Genomic DNA, 18,881 nt, shown 5'->3' on the forward strand with positions numbered 1-18,881 from the left:
TAAGGGAATCCTACTCGACACAGCAGATCTCCACTAGGGCCTGATGAAGAAACATCATCACCTCACTCCCATCCTAATGAAACTCCATTGGCATGCCTGCCTGCCTACAAAACCAGCTGAATTATTTGCAAAGCAATCCCAAACAGCACAGCTGCATATCATGCAAACAAGCTCACCATCTCTGGTGGTTCTCAGCACATCTGCAGACCTGGCCACATCAGAATGCAGACTAAGAAGTGTGAAGACAGCCACTGGCTCACTCTCACTTTTGCTTATGGGTAAAATACTGGCACCTGTAGAGGCACATCCAGAATCAATAAAATGTGAAATATCTGTCTGCGGATAACATCTCTATATTATATATGAGGTTGCTTTAACTCATACTCCGCACTGTTCTCATACCCACATCTGGTGTAACTTTCAGTGTGTAATGTAAACTTGGCTGTTCAAATATTTTAAACTCTTGTCATCTCCATACTCAGAGTAGTTGCTGGCGAGAACTGCGTGGTTGCTGGCAGCGACTGAATCAAGATGAATAGCCATCCCCACGACACCTGAAATCAACACACTGACTGTACAGATTGTTTCTGCTCACAGTACTGAAGTATATGAGCTCTGGCACTTGGGTCAGCTTGTCCCGTCGTTTCGAAAGACGTCTGGCGGCGCAAAATAATGGAGTGCACATCTGGCAGGGGACTGCTGGGGATGTCTGAGGTTAAACAAGGTCAATCTGCCCTCCACACTTCCTCGGTAAATAAACTTAGGGGTTTCATGGTTTTCCAGCCAACAATCCACATAATGCTTTGTGTTGTGTAATAAAAAATACTTTAAAAAGAATTTCCTGTCCTTATTTAAATATCTGTGTTTTTCATATGGGCTTCTTTCGAAATAGAAACTGAACTGTGTTTACTTATAATAACATTGTGTTAGATTAAAAACAAAAATAAAGCAATTGCATATGTGTATATTTTAAAAATGCCGAGCATACTGCTGTCGTCAAAAAAGGAACTAAATGCACTGTGCAATCAATAATGAATGACCTTATATTTCAGTATGAAAATAAATCCTTTTAAAATAATCATCATCAAGAGATGAAGCGTTGTATTATTAATCAACAAATGGGTGCGGAGGGATGTCAGAATGTGTGTTAGAAGGAATGCTTAAGGAGGTTTGGGTGGCAGTGGTGGTGTGTGTGGGGGGGAGGGGGGTGGGGGAGAGTTGTTTTTCAAACTGATGTTGGTCTTAAAGTTTGTGTTTTGAGTTTCGGACTGACCTCGAGTGTTCCAGGCGCAAGCATTACGCGTGCTGCCGCCGGATTTGGGGTGAACCTTGAGTGCTGAGTGGCCCTCTTACAGCCTCAGGCACAAACATGAAATTCGAAAGCCCAGTGACACGCTCAACAGTGAGCTAATTTTCACTGCAATTTTCTTCATCGAAAACAATAGCAATAAATTAAAATACACCCAAAAGGAAGACGAAATCGTACAGTAAACCACTGATATTAACTTTCTAATGTCCCATGCAATAATGATGCCTGCCCATAGTAACCAACCCATGAGCAGGCCACCCTTTAAAAGTGAGCTGGCCTGCCCTCACCGCTGCACTTCTTCACTGCCCTAGCAGAAAGGAAGAATATGGAATTCTTTATTCATCATCGAATTTATTTTTGTCACAATGCACTAACCTAAAGTATGCATCCATCAAGAAGGGTGAGCTTTGCTGCACTTGTCCCTATCGGCAGCCAGCCATACAAAGTATGAATACGTTGTTAGCAGTAGACTTGGGAAAAGAGAATGGGATAAAAGAGAAAATACAACACATGATTTTGGGGCGGTGATTCATGTCTGTGCTAGGCACTGGTATATACTAGGTTGTAGTGGATATCTAAAGATGAGATTAATATCATTAGGGGCATAATTACATGGAACTGGTGCAGTGCTGTAGTGTGCCGAAATTGGCAGCGCCGCGCTGCATCAGTTCTGAAAACCAGGGATGGGACGCATTTACAAAGATATGGTGCACCCTTGTGTTCCCCCTACCGCTGGCGCTAAATTTAGCTGCCAGTGCCAACGCAGGCATCCTTGCACAATAGTGTTGAAGGATGCAGCACAATTAGAAATAAAACACTGTCAATATTTAATGACTGTTTATGTGCAGAAAGAAACACCTTCCTGCACATAACCAATCATTAATGGCCATTGCTCTTTCTATGTGTACTGCAGGGTGCAACTTACATAGAAAAAGCAAAAACAGGGAGGAAAAAAAGTATTTATCCTCATTGCACCATGCTAACACCACCCCTGAGGAGGCATTAGTTTTGGGCATTGCCTCAGATTTACAATTCTTTGTAAATCTTGGGCAGAGTCAAAAGCAATGAGTGTTGCCGTGGAACACCCACAGCGGCCAACATTAACCAGTTGTGTGCCTTGGACGAGGTCACCTCGTCCAAGGCAGCGGTTCCCGTGTGCCTTGGACGAGGTCACCTCATCCAAGTCACGGGAACTGGGGGGAGTGCTAGCGCTCCCCGTGCACCCCTCCCCCCCCCAAGGCGGGGATGGAAGGGGAAGCCCTTCCCCTTCCACCCCTGACACCCCTCCCGGCAATCTGATGACGTCAGCCAGTGCACAGCGCGCCAACGTCATCAAGTGTTGCCGGTACGCGCTGGAAGCCATTTGCTTCCAGCGCGTCGAGGGAAGAGGACTTCGTAAGGTAATTCCTTCCCTTTTTTGGGGTTTTGAGGGGGAAAACAGACAAGGGGGGAAAGGAAAGGGTTTTTCCTTTCCCCCGTGCCTGTTTTCACTAGATTCCTGCCCGCGATCGTGGAGTAGGAATCTCCACTAGACACCAGGGATATTTAGGGGTATGTTTATTTTGGGGCGACCCCTTGGGCAAGGGTCGCCCCCCCGGGTTTTTTTTTATTTAGTGTTTTGCCCCTCCCCCCCCCCCCCGGGGGCAGATCGCAGATTTTTTGGCCGATCTGCCCCCGGGGGGGGGGGGGCAAAATCCACTAGACACCAGGGATTTTGTTTTTATTGTTTATTTTGGGGGCGACCCCCTTGGGCAAGCGTTGCCCCCCCTGGGGGTCTATTTTATTTAGTATTTCGCCCCCCCTGGGGGCAGATTGCCGATTTTTCGGCCGATCTGCCCCCGGGGGGGGGGGGGGGCGAAATCCACTAGACACCAGGGATTTCTTTATTAGAAGTTTATTTTGGGGGGCTATTTTATTTAGTATTTCGCCCCCCCGGGGCAGATTGCCGATTTTACGGCCGATCTTACCCCGGGGGGGGGCGAAATCCACTAGACACCAGGGATTTACTTTTATATGTTTATTTTGGGGGCGACCCCTTGGGCAAGGGTCGCTCCCCTGGGAAACTATTTTCTTTTCTGTTTCGGCCCCCACGAGGGCAGATCAGCCATGTTTTTGGACGATCTGGCCCCCGGGGGGGGGTCGAAGCACACTAGGCGCCAGGGATTGTGTGGTGTGTGTTTGGGGGCACCCCTTGGGCAAGGGTTGCCCCCCCCCCAAAGTGGGGAAAGTTCATATTGGCCATCTCTTCCCCCTTTGGGGGCAGATGGGCCTATTTTTGTAGGCCCATCTGCCCTCAAGGAGGGCAGAAACCACAAATACCGCAGGGATTTTTTTTTTGTTCCCTTTTTTTGTTTTGTGCTGGGGGTGCCCCCTTTGGGAAGGGTCGCCCCCTAAAGGGGGCACAGAGCATTTGGCCAACTTTTTTTACGCCCATCTGCCCCCAAGGGGGGCAGAATCCACTTAGGTACCAGGGACAATTTCTAAGTTCTTGGTGGTGGGGTGTTTGTCAACTGGCGAAGTATTTGTATTTGTGATTATAACAATGTATTTCTTCTTTTCCTTCTAGTTCAACGCTTTTGCTTCGTTTGCTGGGGATCCTTCCGGTTTTGGCAGTAGTTGTCCTGCGGTTTGCATAGTTGCATGTTTTAGGTAAGTGAAAGCAATTTACTCCAAAGGAGTATTGTTGACATGCATGAATGACATGTTTGTAGGTGGTGTACTAAATGCAGTATTGTGTGTGAAATTGTCCTTAGATTTGAGCACAATGATATTTGTGTTGTCATATGTCTAATTTGCTTTTTTCTTTTTTCTTTTTAGTGGGATATCATTGGTGATTGCTGTGTCTGCGCAGACTAGTTGCTTGGTGAGTAGCTTTTTCAGGCAAGTGAGTGGTATAGTTTTTTAGTACATAACTCTTTGTGATAAAGCTGCACTTTGTTTAGTACTTATTTTAGTGCTAGTTGTTGTTGGCAATCCATTTGTTGTTAGTGAGAATCATGGCTAGCCGCAGAGTGACCGCTCAACAGGTTGTTGGCATGCTCTTTGAGTCGTCTTCAGACCATGATTACGAGACTTACTCTGCATCTGAGGCAGAGGAGGAAGTGGGAGATTCTGGATGTGAGTTTTCTGTCCGAGAGTATTCTTCTGATGAGGAAGCTACTCTCAGTGCAGATGAAGGGCCTGTTGTAGAGGAGGACATTGATGTGCCAAGAGTGCAGCAGCCTGGGGCTGAAGGGTTTCCCATTAGAAGACCTGACACCTGGATTGCCCAAAAATGGAGCAGCCACAGTTACCTGCATTTTCTGGTCTCCCAGGGTGTAGAGTCAATACGGAAAACTTTTTGCCTGTCCATTTCTTTCACTTGTTTATGGACAATGTATTTTTGGAAGAGATTGTGGAGCAGACTAATTTGTATGCAGAGCAATATTTGAGGGACAACGCTGCCAGACTTAAGCCTCAGTCTAGAGCTACTCAGTGGGTTCCCACAAATCTGGAAGAGATTACAAAGTTTTTACGTTTGACTTTTTTGATGGGGTTGATGAGAAAGCCATAACTGGCTTCTTATTGGTCTACTAGTCCCTTGATGGCAACGGCTATATTTCCTGCAACTATGACACGTAATCGGTATTTGCTTCTTTTTCGTATGCTGCATTTTGTAGTCAATGCTTTAGCCTTGCCACAAGATCACCCTGATTGTGACCGTCTTTTTAATATTAGGCCTGTCCTTGATCATTTTGTAGATCGTTTTTTGAGAGGTCTATGTTCCAGGCAAAGAGATAAGTGTGGACGAGTCTTTGGTCCTTTTCAAGGGGCGTTTAGTTTTTAAGCAGTACATTCCTAGTAAGAGGGCACGGTATGGGATTAAATTGTATATGCTGTCAGAAAGCAGTACAGGATATGTGTATAATTTCCGGGTCTACACTGGTAGGGATTCCAGTATTGACCCTCCTGGTTGTCCGGCCACTTTTGGAGTTAGCGAAAAAATTGTGTGGGAACTTGGTAGACGGCTGTTTAACAAAGGTCACCATTTGTACGTAGATAATTTCTACACTGGAGTGCAGTTGTTCAAGGAGTTGTTTAGAGTGGACACTGTTGCTTGTGGCACAATCTGTTCTAACCGGAAAGGCTATCCAAGGGAGCTTGTCTATAAAAAACTTGAGAGGGGACAGTGCAGTGCCTTGCGGAATAATGAGCTGCTAGCTCTGAAATTTTCAGACAGGAAGGATGTGTACATGCTTTCAACCATCCATGATGAGAGTACTTCCCCTGTGACTGTTTGGGGTCAGGTTGCGGAAGTGCACAAGCCTGCGTGCATTTTGGACTACAATAGGCACATGGGTGGTGTTGATAGAGTAGATCAGAGGTTGGAACCTTACTCTGCTCTTCGTAAGTCTTACGTGTGGTATAAAAAGTTGGCCCTACATTTATTTCCTTTGGCAACTTTTAATGCTTTTATTGTATTCAAGGATTGTTCCCCTGAGTCAAGGATGACATTTGTTAAATTTCAGGAGTTGGTGATAGAAAGCCTTATTGTGGTGGAACAGGCAAGAGTTACTAGAGTAGAGTTGGTGGAGGATGTGGCTAGATTGAAAGATCGGCACTTTCCAGATCACATTCCTCCCACTCCCAAAAAAGACTTGCCCACAAAGAAATGTAGAGTATGTGCCCGGAGATTAATCCGGAGGGCGAGCCGGATGTACTGCCCCGAAAGCCCTTCAAAGCCTGGGCTGTGTATGCCCAGCTGTTTTAGAAGTTACCACACAAGGAAAAACCTTTGGGAAATACAGTGAGCGTAAACTGTCTGTTTTATATTTTCATATGTTGAGTTTCACGGTTGGCATCACTGTCATGTATTTAGTTAGAGCTTGTGTGTTTGTAGTTTTGTACTTATTTTATAATTAGTTTCTTTGTTGTTTATAAACAAAAAAAAAGTGATGGCGGTGTGGGTGGGGTGGCTCTTGGCTGGGGGTGTGCTTGAGGTGGCGCTTGGTGGGCGGTGTGTGTGGGGTGGCTCTTGGCTGGCGGTGTGTGTGGGGTGGCGCTTGGCTGGCGGTGTGCGTGGGGTGGCGCTTGGCTGGCGGTGTGTGTGGTGGTGGCGCTTGGCTGGCGGTGTGCACGGGGTGGCGCTTGGCTGGCGGTGTGGGTGGGGCTTGGCTGGCAGTGTGCATGGGGTGGCACTTGGCTGCCGGTGTGCGTGGGTTGGGGCTTGGCTGGCGGTGTGGGTGGGTTGGGGCTTGGCTGGCGGTGTGGGTGGGGTGGCGCTTGGCTGGCGGTGTGCGTGGGGTGGGGCTTGGCTGGCGGTGTGCGTGGGGTGTGGCTTGGCTGGTGGTGTGGGTGGGGTGGCGCTTGCCTGGCGGTGCCAGCCAAACGCCAGTCCACACACTCATCAGCTGGTGTGATTGCTGTATCAGGCATGTGGGCGTATGAAAGTGATGGGCCCTTGACTGGCGCTGTTTGTCGATGTGAGTCTTGTAATGTGATGGGCCAATGGCTGGCGGCGTGAATGGTCTTGTGCATGTCATGTATGAAAGGTGTGTGAATGGACTGTAAAGCGGTTGGTGCCTTGTCGTGGCTTTACCTCTCACGAGCTGTGAGTCATTGGTTCAGTTTTTTAGCCTTTCAGTTTTTACCAGTGCATTTCACTTTTGTGAAATCTCTTGATAATAAAATTTGATCTACTGAACCATCACTCACCCTCGTGCCAAATCCAACCAGTATGCGTGGTACAAATGACAAAACCTGCTCCGCTGTAATCAGGCGTCACAGCACACTTGAGACACGCTAGGTGTCTCAGGTGGGACCCCGATGATGAAGCATGCCACCAACTTGGTTGGTGGGTGAGGGGTCTTTTTCACATAACCTAAGTGCGTTTCTTTTCACAATTTTAGTGTTTGGCACATCACAGACGTATGTGGACACATCAAAATTATATATTACAAAACTACCTGTGTTTGGGAGGGAGGGGCCACCTATGTTTTTGGTCCTGGGTGCGGCCTTCATCTAGGGAAACCTACAAAACCCAGACATGTTTTTAAAACTAGACACCCCAAGGAGTGCAGGGAGATGTGGCTTGCGTGGATCTCCCAACATTTTCTTACCCAGACGCCTCTACAAACCCCAAAATTTGCTTAAAAAAGCATATTTTCCTGACTTTTGTTTGTACAATCACCGCTCCAGCACAAAATTCCTACTCCCCGGCGTTCCCCTCAGTCTCCCAAATAAAATGACACCTCACTTGTGTGGGTCCCCAAACAAGAGTCAGCCTAAAGATGTGTAAAAGGAGAATATGTCCTTATCAACTCGCTGTGCTATCCCCTCTATCTCTACAGGTTTTTGGCCTTATTCTGTTGCAGGCACCTGGCCCACCCACACAAGTGAGGTATCATTTTTATCGAGAGACGTGGGGGAACGCTGGGTGGAAGGAAATTTGTGGCTCCTCTCTGATTCCTGAACTTTCTGTAACCAAAATGTGAGGAAAATTTATTTTTTAGGCAAATTTTGAGGTTTGCAAAGGATTGTGGGTAACAGAACCTGGTCAGAGCCCCACAAGTCTGGGTAACAGAACCTAGTCAGAGGCCCCACAAGTCACCCCACCTTGGATTCCCCTAGGTCTCTGGCTTTAAAAAATGCACAGGTTTGGTAGGTTTCCCTAGGTGCCGGCTGAGCTAGAGGCCAACATCTACAGAAAGGCACTTTGCAAAAAACACCTCTGTTTTCTTTCAAAAAATGTGATGTGTCCACGTTGCGTTTTGGGGCATTTCCTGTTGCAGGCGCTAGGCCTACCCACGCAAGTGAGGTATCATTTTTATCGGGAGACTTGGGGGAACGCTGGTGGAAGGAAATTTGTGGCTCCTCTCTGATTCCAGAACTTTCTGTCACCAAAATGTGAGGAAAATTTGTTTTTTAGGCAAATTTTGAGGTTTGCAAAGGATTGTGGGTAACAGAACCTGGTCAGAGCCCCACAAGTCACCCCATCTCGGATTCCCCTAGGTCTCTAGTTTTAAAAAATGCACAGGTTTGGTAGGTTTCCCTAGGTGCTGGCTGAGCTAGAGGCCAAAATCTACAGTTAGGGACTTTGCAAAAAACACCTCTGTTTTCTTTCCAAAAATGTGATGTGTCCACGTTGCGTTTTGTGGCATTTCCTGTCGCGGGCGCTAGGCCTACCCACACAAGTGACATGTCATTTTTATCGGGAGACTTGGGGGAACGCTGGGTGGAAGGAAATTTGTGGATCCTCTCTGATTCCGGAGCTTTCTGTTACCAAAATGTGAGGAAAACGTGTTTTTTTAGCCAAATTTTCAGGTTTGCAAAGGAGTCTGGGTAATAGAACCTGGTCAGAGCCCCACAAGTCACCCCATCGTGGATTCCCCTCGGTCTCTAGTTTTCAAAAATGCACAGGTTTGGTAGGTTTCCCTAGGTGCCGGCTGAGCTAGAGGCCAAAATCTACAGGTAGGCACTTTGCTAAAAGCACCACTGTTTTCTTTAAAAAAATGTGATGTGTCCACGTTGCGTTTTGGGGCATTTCCTGTCGTGGGCGCTAGGCCTACCCACAAATGTGAGGTATCATTTTTATCGGGAGACTTGGGGGAAGGAAATTTGTGGCTCCTTTCTGATTCCAGAACTTTCTGTCACCAAAATGTGAGGAAAATGTGTTTTTTTTTTTGGCCAAATTTTGTGGTTTGCAAAGGATTCTGGGTAACAGAACCTGGTCAGAGCCCCACAAGTCACCCCATCTTGGATTCCCCTATGTCTCTGGTTTTCAAAAATGCACAGGTTTGGTAGGTTTCCCTAGGTGCCGGCTGAGCTAGAGGCCAAAATCTACAGGTAGGCACTTTGCAAAAAGCACCACTGTTTTCTTTAAAAAAATGTGATGTGTCCACGTTGCGTTTTGGGGCATTTCCTGTCGCGGGCGCTAGGTCTACCCACAAAAGTGAGGTATCATTTTTATCGGGAGACTTGGGGGAACGCTGGGGGAAAGGAAATTTGTGGCTCCTCTCTGATTCCTGAACTTCCTGTCACCAAAATGTGAGGAAAATGTGTTTATTTAGCCAAATTTTGAGGTTTGCAAAGGATTCTGGGTAACAGAACCTGGTCAGAGCCCCGCAAGTCACCTCATCTTGGATTCCCCTATGTCTCTAGTTTTAAAAAAATGCACAGGTTAGGTAGGTTTCCCTAGGTGCTGGCTGAACTAGAGGCCAAAATCTACAGGTAGGCACTTTGCAAAAAACACCACTGTTTTCTTTAAAAAAATGTGATGTGTCCACGTTTCGTTTTGGGACATTTCCTGTCGCGGGCGCTAGGCCTACCCACACAAGTGAGGTATCATTTTTATCGGTAGACTTGGGGAAACGCTGGGTGGAAGGAAATTTGTGGCTCCTCTCTGATTCTGGAACTTTCTGTCTCCAAAATGTGAGGAAAATGTGTTATTTTAGCCATATTTTGAGGTTTGCAAAGGATTCTGGGTAACAGAACCTGGTCAGAGCCCCACAAGTCACCCCATCTTGGATTCCCCTATGTCCCTAGTTTTCATAAATGCACTGGTTTGGTAGGTTTCCCTAGGTGCCGGCTGAGCTAGAGGCCAAAATCTACAGGTAGGCACTTTGCAAAAAACACCTCTGTTTTCTTTAAAAAAATGTGATGTGTCCACGTTGTGTTTTGGGGCATTTCCTGTCGCGGGCGCTAGGCCTACCCACACAAGTGAGGTTTCATTTTTATCGGGAGACTTGGGGGTATGCTGGGTGGAAGGAAATTTGTGGCTCCTCTCTGATTCCAGAACTTTCTGTCACCAAAATGTCAGGAAAATTTGTTTTTTTTAGCCAAATGTTGAGGTTTGCAAAGGATTCTGGGTAACAGAACCTGGTCAGAGCCCCACAAGTCACCTCATCTTGGACTCCCCTAGGTCTCTAGTTTTAAAAAATGCACAGGTTTGGTAGGTTTCCCTAGGTGCCGGCTGAGCTAGATGCCAAAATCTACAGGTAGGCACTTTGCAAAAAACACCTCTGTTTTCTTTAAAAAAATGTGATGTGTCCACGTTGTGTTTTGGGGCATTTCCTGTCCCGGGCACTAGGCCTACCCACACAAGTGAGGTATCATTTTTATCGGGGAGACTTGAGGTACGCTGGGTGGAAGGAAATTTGTGGCTCCTTTCTGATTCCAGAACTTTCTGTCACCAAAATGTGAGGAAAATGTGTTTTATTTGGCCAAATTTTGTGGTTTGCAAAGGATTCTGGGTAACAGAACCTGGCCAGAGCCCCACAAGTCACCCCATCTTGGATTCCCCTATGTCTCTAGTTTTCAAAAATGCACAGGTTTGGTAGGTTTCCCTAGGTGCCGGCTGAGCTAGAGGCCAAAATCTACAGGTAGGCACTTTGCAAAAAGCACCATTGTTTTCTTTAAAAAAAATGTGATGTGTCCACGTTGCGTTTTGGGGCATTTCCTGTCGCGGGCGCTAGGCCTACCCACACAAGTGACGTGTCATTTTTATCGGGAGACTTGGGGGAACGCTGGGTGGAAGGAAATTTGTGGATCCTCTCTGATTCCGGAGCTTTCTGTCACCAAAATGTGAGGAAAACATGTTTTTTTTTAGCCAAATTTTGAGGTTTGCAAAGGATTCTGGGTAACAGAACCTAGTCAGAGCCCCACAAGTCACCCCATCTTGGATTACCCTCGGTCTCTAGTTTTCAAAAATGCACAGGTTTGGTAGGTTTCACTAGGTGCCGGCTGAGCTGGAGGCCAAAATCTACAGGTAGGCACTTTGCAAAAAACACCTCTGTTTTCTTTCCAATAATGTGATGTGTCCACGTTGCGTTTTGGGGCATTTCCTGTCGCGGGCGTTAGGCCTACCCACACAAGTGACGTATCATTTTGATCGGGAGACTTGGGGGAACGCTGGGTGGAAGGAAATTTGTGGATCCTCTCTGATTCCGGAGCTTTCTGTCACCAAAATGTGAGGAAAACATGTTTTTTAAGCCAAATTTTGAGGTTTGCAAAGGATTCTGGGTAACAGAACCTGGTCAGAGCCCCACAAGTCACACCATCTTGGATTCCCCTAGGTCTCTAGTTTTAAAAAATGCACAGGTTTGGTAGGTTTCCCTAGGTGCCGGCTGAGGTAGAGGCCAAAATCTACAGGTAGGCACTTTGCAAAAAACACCTCTGTTTTCTTTAAAAAATGTGATGTGTCCACGTTGCGTTTTGGGACATTTCCTGTCGCGGGCACTAGGCCCACCCACACAAGTGAGGTATCATTTGTATCGGGAGACTTGGGGGAATGCAGGGTGGAAGGAAATTTGTGGCTCCTCTCTGATTCCGGAGCTTTCTGTTACCAAAATGTGAGGAAAACGTGTTTTTTTAGCAAAATTTTCAGGTTTGCAAAGGAGTCTGGGTAATAGAACCTGGTCAGAGCCCCACAAGTCACCCCATTGTGGATTCCCCTCGGTCTCTAGTTTTCAAAAATGCACAGGTTTGGTAGGTTTCCCTAGGTGCCGGCTGAGCTAGAGGCCAAAATCTACAGGTAGGCACTTTGCTAAAAGCACCACTGTTTTCTTTAAAAAAATGTGATGTGTCCACGTTGCGTTTTGGGGCATTTCCTGTCGCGGGCGCTAGGCCTACCCACAAATGTGAGGTATCATTTTTATCGGGAGACTTGGGGGAAGGAAATTTGTGGCTCCTTTCTGATTCCAGAACTTTCTGTCACGAAAATGTGAGGAAAATGTGTTTTTTTTTTGGCCAAATTTTGTGGTTTGCAAAGGATTCTGGGTAACAGAACCTGGTCAGAGCCCCACAAGTCACCCCATCTTGGATTCCCCTATGTCTCTGGTTTTCAAAAATGCACAGGTTTGGTAGGTTTCCCTAGGTGCCGGCTGAGCTAGAGGCCAAAATCTACAGGTAGGCACTTTGCAAAAAGCACCACTGTTTTCTTTAAAAAAATGTGATGTGTCCACGTTGCGTTTTGGGGCATTTCCTGTCGCGGGCGCTAGGTCTACCCACAAAAGTGAGGTATCATTTTTATCGGGAGACTTGGGGGAACGCTGGGGGGAAGGAAATTTGTGACTCCTCTCTGATTCCTGAACTTCCTGTCACCAAAATGTGAGGAAAATGTGTTTATTTAGCCAAATTTTGAGGTTTGCAAAGGATTCTGGGTAACAGAACCTGGTCAGAGCCCCGCAAGTCACCTCATCTTGGATTCCCCTAGGTCTCTAGTTTTAAAAAAATGCACAGGTTAGGTAGGTTTCCCTAGGTGCTGGCTGAACTAGAGGCCAAAATCTACAGGTAGTCACTTTGCAAAAAACACCACTGTTTTCTTTAAAAAAATGTGATGTGTCCACGTTTCGTTTTGGGACATTTCCTGTCGCGGGCGCTAGGCCTACCCACACAAGTGAGTTATCATTTTTATCGGTAGACTTGGGGAAACGCTGGGTGGAAGGAAATTTGTGGCTCCTCTCTGATTCTGGAACTTTCTGTCTCCAAAATGTGAGGAAAATGTGTTATTTTAGCCATATTTTGAGGTTTGCAAAGGATTCTGGGTAACAGAACCTGGTCAGAGCCCCACAAGTCACCCCATCTTGGATTCCCCTATGTCCCTAGTTTTCATAAATGCACTGGTTTGGTAGGTTTCCCTAGGTGCCGGCTGAGCTAGAGGCCAAAATCTACAGGTAGGCACTTTGCAAAAAACACCTCTGTTTTCTTTAAAAAAATGTGATGTGTCCACGTTGTGTTTTGGGGCATTTCCTGTCGCGGGCGCTAGGCCTACCCACACAAGTGAGGTATCATTTTTATCGGGAGACTTGGGGGTATGCTGGGTGGAAGGAAATTTGTGGCTCCTCTCTGATTCCAGAACTTTCTGTCACCAAAATGTGAGGAAAATGTGTTTTTTTTAGCCAAATGTTGAGGTTTGCAAAGGATTCTGGGTAACAGAACCTGGTCAGAGCCCCACAAGTCACCTCATCTTGGACTCCCCTAGGTCTCTAGTTTTAAAAAATGCACAGGTTTGGTAGGTTTCCCTAGGTGCCGGCTGAGCTAGATGCCAAAATCTACAGGTAGGCACTTTGCAAAAAACACCTCTGTTTTCTTTAAAAAAATGTGATGTGTCCACGTTGTGTTTTGGGGCATTTCCTGTCCCGGGCACTAGGCCTACCCACACAAGTGAGGTATCATTTTTATCGGGGAGACTTGAGGTACGCTGGGTGGAAGGAAATTTGTGGCTCCTTTCTGATTCCAGAACTTTCTGTCACCAAAATGTGAGGAAAATGTGTTTTATTTGGCCAAATTTTGTGGTTTGCAAAGGATTCTGGGTAACAGAACCTGGTCAGAGCCCCACAAGTCACCCCATCTTGGATTCCCCTATGTCTCTAGTTTTCAAAAATGCACAGGTTTGGTAGGTTTCCCTAGGTGCCGGCTGAGCTAGAGGCCAAAATCTACAGGTAGGCACTTTGCAAAAAGCACCATTGTTTTCTTTAAAAAAAATGTGATGTGTCCACGTTGCGTTTTGGGGCATTTCCTGTCGCGGGCGCTAGGCCTACCCACAAAAGTGAGGTACAATTTTTATCGGGAGACTTGGGGGAACGCTGGGGGGAAGGAAATTTGTGGCTCCTCTCTGATTCCAGAACTTTCTGTCACCAAAATGTGAGGAAAATTTGTTTTTTTTAGGCAAATTTTGAGGTTTGCAAAGAATTGTGGCTAACAGAACCTGGTCAGAGCCCTACAAGTCACCCCATCTTGGATTCCCCTAGGTCTCTAGTTTTCACAAGTGCACAGGTTTGGTAGGTTTTCCTAGGTGCCGGCTGAGCTAGAGGCCAAAATCTACAGGTAGGCACTTTGCAAAAAACACCTCTGTTTTCTTTCAAAAAATGTGATGTGTCCACGTTGTGTTTTGGGGCATTTCCTGTCGCGGGCGCTAGGCCTACCCACTCAAGTGAGGTATCATTTTTATCGGAAGACTTGGGGAAACGCTGAGTGGAAGGAAATTTGTGGCTCCTCTCTGATTCTGGAACTTTCTGTCTCCAAAATGTGAGGAAAATGTGTTTTTTTAGCCATATTTTGAGGTTTGGAAAGGATTCTGGGTAACAGAACCTGGTCAGAGCCCCACAAGTCACCTCATCTTGTATTCCCCTAGGTCTCTAGTTTTAAAAAAATGCACAGGTTTGGTAGGTTTCCCTAGGTGCCGGCTGAGCTAGAGGCCAAAATCTACAGGTAGGCACTTTGCAAAAAACACCTCTGTTTTCTTTAAAAAAATGTGATGTGTCCTCGTTGCGTTTTGGGGCACTTCCTGTCGCGGGCGCTAGGCCTACCCACACAAGTGAGGTATCATTTTTATCGGTAGACTTGGGGAAACGCTGGGTGGAAGGAAATTTGTGGCTCCTCTCTGATTCTGGAACTTTCTGTCTCCAAAATGTGAGGAAAATGTGTTTTTTTAGCCATATTTTGAGGTTTGGAAAGGATTCTGGGTAACATAACCTGGTCAGAGCCCCACAATTCACCCCATCTTGGATTCCCCTAGGTCCCTAGTTTTCAAAAATGCATAGGTTTGGTAGGTTTCCCTAGGTGCCGGCTGAGCTAGAGGCCAAAATCTACAGGTAGGCACTTTGCAAAAAACACCTCTGTTTTCTTTAAAAAAATGTGATGTGTCCACGTTGTGTTTTGGGGCATTTCCTGTCGCGGGCACTAGGCCTACCCACACAAGTGAGGTATCATTTTTATCGGGAGACTTGAGGTACGCTGGGTGGAAGGAAATTTGTGGCTCCTTTCTGATTCCAGAACTTTCTGTCACCAAAATGTGAGGAAAATGTTTTTTTTTGGGCCAAATTTTGTGGTTTGCAAAGGATTGTGGGTAACAGAACCTGGTCAGAGCCCCACAAGTCTGGGTAACAGAACCTAGTCAGAGGCCCCACAAGTCACCCCACCTTGGATTCCCCTAGGTCTCTGGCTTTAAAAAATGCACAGGTTTGGTAGGTTTCCCTAGGTGCCGGCTGAGCTAGAGGCCAAAATCTACAGGTAGGCACTTTGCAAAAAACACCTCTGTTTTCTTTAAAAAAATGTGATGTGTCCACGTTGTGTTTTGGGGCATTTCCTGTCGCGGGCACTAGGCCTACCCACACAAGTGAGGTATAATTTTTATCGGGAGACTTGAGGTACGCTGGGTGGAAGGAAATTTGTGGCTCCTTTCTGATTCCAGAACTTTCTGTCACCAAAATGTGAGGAAAATGTTTTTTTTTTGGCCAAATTTTGTGGTTTGCAAAGGATTCTGGGTAACAGAACCTGGTCAGAGCCCCACAAGTCACCCCATCTTGGATTCCCCTATGTCTCTGGTGTTGAAAAATGCACAGGTTTGGTAGGTTTCCCTAGGTGCTGGCTGAGCTAGAGGCCAAAATCTACAGGTAGGCACTTTGCAAAAAGCACCACTGTTTTCTTTAAAAAAATGTGATGTGTTCACGTTGCGTTTTGGGGCATTTCCTGTCGCGGGCGCTAGGTCTACCCACAAAAGTGAGGTATCATTTTTATCGGGAGACTTGGGGGAACGCTGGGGGGAAGGAAATTTGTGGCTCCTCTCTGATTCCTGAACTTCCTGTCACCAAAATGTGAGGAAAATGTGTTTTTTTAGCCATATTTTGAGGTTTGGAAAGGATTCTGGGTAACAGAACCTGGTTAGAGCCCCACAATTCACCCCATCTTGGATTCCCCTAGGTCCCTAGTTTTCAAAAATGCATAGGTTTGGTAGGTTTCCCTAGGTGCCGGCTGAGCTAGAGGCCAAAATTTACAGGTAGGCACTTTGCAAAAAACACCTCTGTTTTCTTTCAAAAAATGTGATGTGTCCACATTGTGTTTTGGGGCATTTCCTGTCGCGGGCGCTAGGCCTACCCACACAAGTGAGGTATCATTTTTATCGGTAGACTTGGGGAAACGCTGGGTGGAAGGAAAGTTGTGGCTCCTCTCTGATTCTGGAACTTTCTGTCTCCAAAATGTGAGGAAAACTTGTTTTTTTAGCCAAATGTTGAGGTTTGCAGAGGATTCTGGGTAACAGAACCTGGTCAGAGCCCCACAAGTCACCTCATCCTGGATTCCCCTAGGTCTCTAGTTTTAAAAAATGCACAGGTTTGGTAGGTTTCCCTAGGTGCTGGCTGAGCTAGAGGCCAAAATCTACAGGTAGGCACTTTGCAAAAAACACCTCTGTTTTCTTTAAATAAATGTGATGTATCCACGTTGCGTTTTGGGGCATTTCCTGTCGCGGGGGCTAGGTCTACCCACAAAAGTGAGGTATCATTTTTATCGGGAGACTTGGGGGAACGCTGGGGGGAAGGAAATTTGTGGCTCCTCTCTGATTCCTGAACTTCCTGTCACCAAAATGTGAGGAAAATGTGTTTTTTTAGCCAAATTTTGAGGTTTGCAAAGGATTCTGGGTAACAGAACCTGGTCAGAGCCCCACAAGTCACCCCATCTTGGATTCCCCTCGGTCTCTAGTTTTAAAAAATGCACTGGTTTGGGAGGTTTCCCTAGGTGCCAGGTGAGCTAGAGGCCAAAATCTACAGGTAGTCACTTTGCAAACTCTGTTTTCTTTAAAAAAATGTGATGTGTCCACGTTGTGTTTTGGGGCATTTCCTGTCACGGGCGCTAGGCCTACCCACAAAAGTGAGGTATCATTTTTATCGGGAGACTTGGGGGAACGCTGGGGGGAAGGAAATTTTCGGATCCTCTCTGATTCCAGAACTTTCTGTCACCAAAATGTGAGGAAAATGTGTTTTTCTAATCACATTTTGAGGTTTGCAAAGGATTGTGGGTAACAGAACCTGGTCAGAGCCCTACAAGTCACCCCATCTTGGATTCCCCTAGGTCCCTAGTTTTCACAAATGCACACGTTTGGTAGGTTTCCCTAGGTGCCGGCTGAGCTAGAGGCCAAAATCTACAGGTAGGCACTTTGCAAAAAACACCTCTGTTTTCTTTAAAAAAATGTGATGTGTCCACGTTGCGTTTTGGGGCATTTCCCGTCGCGGGCGCTAGGCCTACCCACACAACTGAGGTATCATTTTTATCGGGAGACTTGGGGGTATGCTGGGTGGAAGGAAATTTGTGGCTCCTCTCGGATTCCAGAACTTTCTGTCACCAAAATGTGAGGAAAATGTGTTTTTTTTAGCCAAATGTTGAGGTTTGCAAAAGATTCTGGGTAACAGAACCTGGTCAGAGCCCCACAAGTCACCTCATCTTGGATTCCCCTAGGTCTTTAGTTTTCAAAAATGCACAGGTTTGGTAGGTTTCCCTAGGTGCCGGCTGAGCTAGAGGCCAAAATCTACAGGTAGGCACTTTGCAAAAAACACCTCTGTTTTCTTTAAAAAAATGTGATGTGTCCACGTTGCGTTTTGGGGCATTTCCCGTCGCGGGCGCTAGGCCTACCCACACAACTGAGGTATCATTTTTATCGGTAGACTTGGGGAAACGCTGGGTGGAAGGAAATTTGTGGCTCCTCTCTGATTCTGGAACTTTCTGTCTCTAAAATGGGGGAAAACGTGTTTTTTTAGCAAAATGTTGAGGTTTGCAAAGGATTCTGGGTAACAGAACCTGGTCAGAGCCCCACAAGTCACCCCATCTTGTATTTCCCTCGGTCTCTAGCTTTAAAAAATGCACAGGTTTGGTAGGTTTCCCTAGGTGCTGGCTGAGCTAGAGGCCAAAATCTACAGGTAGGCACTTTGCAAAAAACACCTCTGTTTTCTTTAAAAAAATGTGATGTGTCCACGTTGCGTTTTGGGGCATTTCCTGTCGCGGGCGCTAAGCCTACCCACACAAGTGAGGTATCATTTTTATCGGGAGACTTGGAGGTATGCTGGGTGGAAGGAAATTTGTGGCTCCTCTCTGATTCCAGAACTTTCTGTCCCCAAAATGTGAGGAAAATGTGTTTTTTTAGCCATATTTTGAGGTTTGGAAAGGATTCTGGGTAACAGAACCTGGTCAGAGCCCGACAAGTCACCCCATCTTGGATTCCCCTAGGTCTCTAGTTTAAATAAATGCACAGGTTTGGTTGGTTTCCCTAGGTGCCGGCTGAGCTAGAGGCCAAAATCTACAGGTAGGCACTGTGCAAAAAACACCTCTGTTTTCTTTCAAAAACTGTGGTGTGTCAACGTTGCGTTTTAGGGCGTTTCCTATTGCGGGCGCTATGCCTACCCACACAAGTGAGGTATCATTTTTATCGGGCGACTTGGGGGAACATAAATTAGCAAAACATGTGTTATTGCCCCTTGTCTTTCTCTAAATTTTTTCCTTCCAAATATAAGAGAGTGTGTAAAAAAGACATCTATTTGAGAAATGCCCTGTAATTCACATGCTAGTATGGTCACCCCGGAATTCAGAGATGTGCAAATAACCACTGCTCCTCAACACCTTATCTTGTGCCTATTTTGGAAATACAAAGGTTTTCTTGATACCTATTTTTCAGACTTTATATTTCAGCAAATGAATTGCTGTATACCCGGTATAGAATGAAAACGCACTGCAGGGTGCAGCTCATTTATTGGCTCTGGGTACCTAGGGTTCCTGATGAACCTACAAGCCCTATATATCCCGCAACCAGAGGAGTCCAGCAGACGTAACG

Source organism: Pleurodeles waltl, chromosome 12, assembly GCF_031143425.1.
Source record: "Pleurodeles waltl isolate 20211129_DDA chromosome 12, aPleWal1.hap1.20221129, whole genome shotgun sequence".
Classification (NCBI taxonomy): domain Eukaryota; kingdom Metazoa; phylum Chordata; class Amphibia; order Caudata; family Salamandridae; genus Pleurodeles; species Pleurodeles waltl.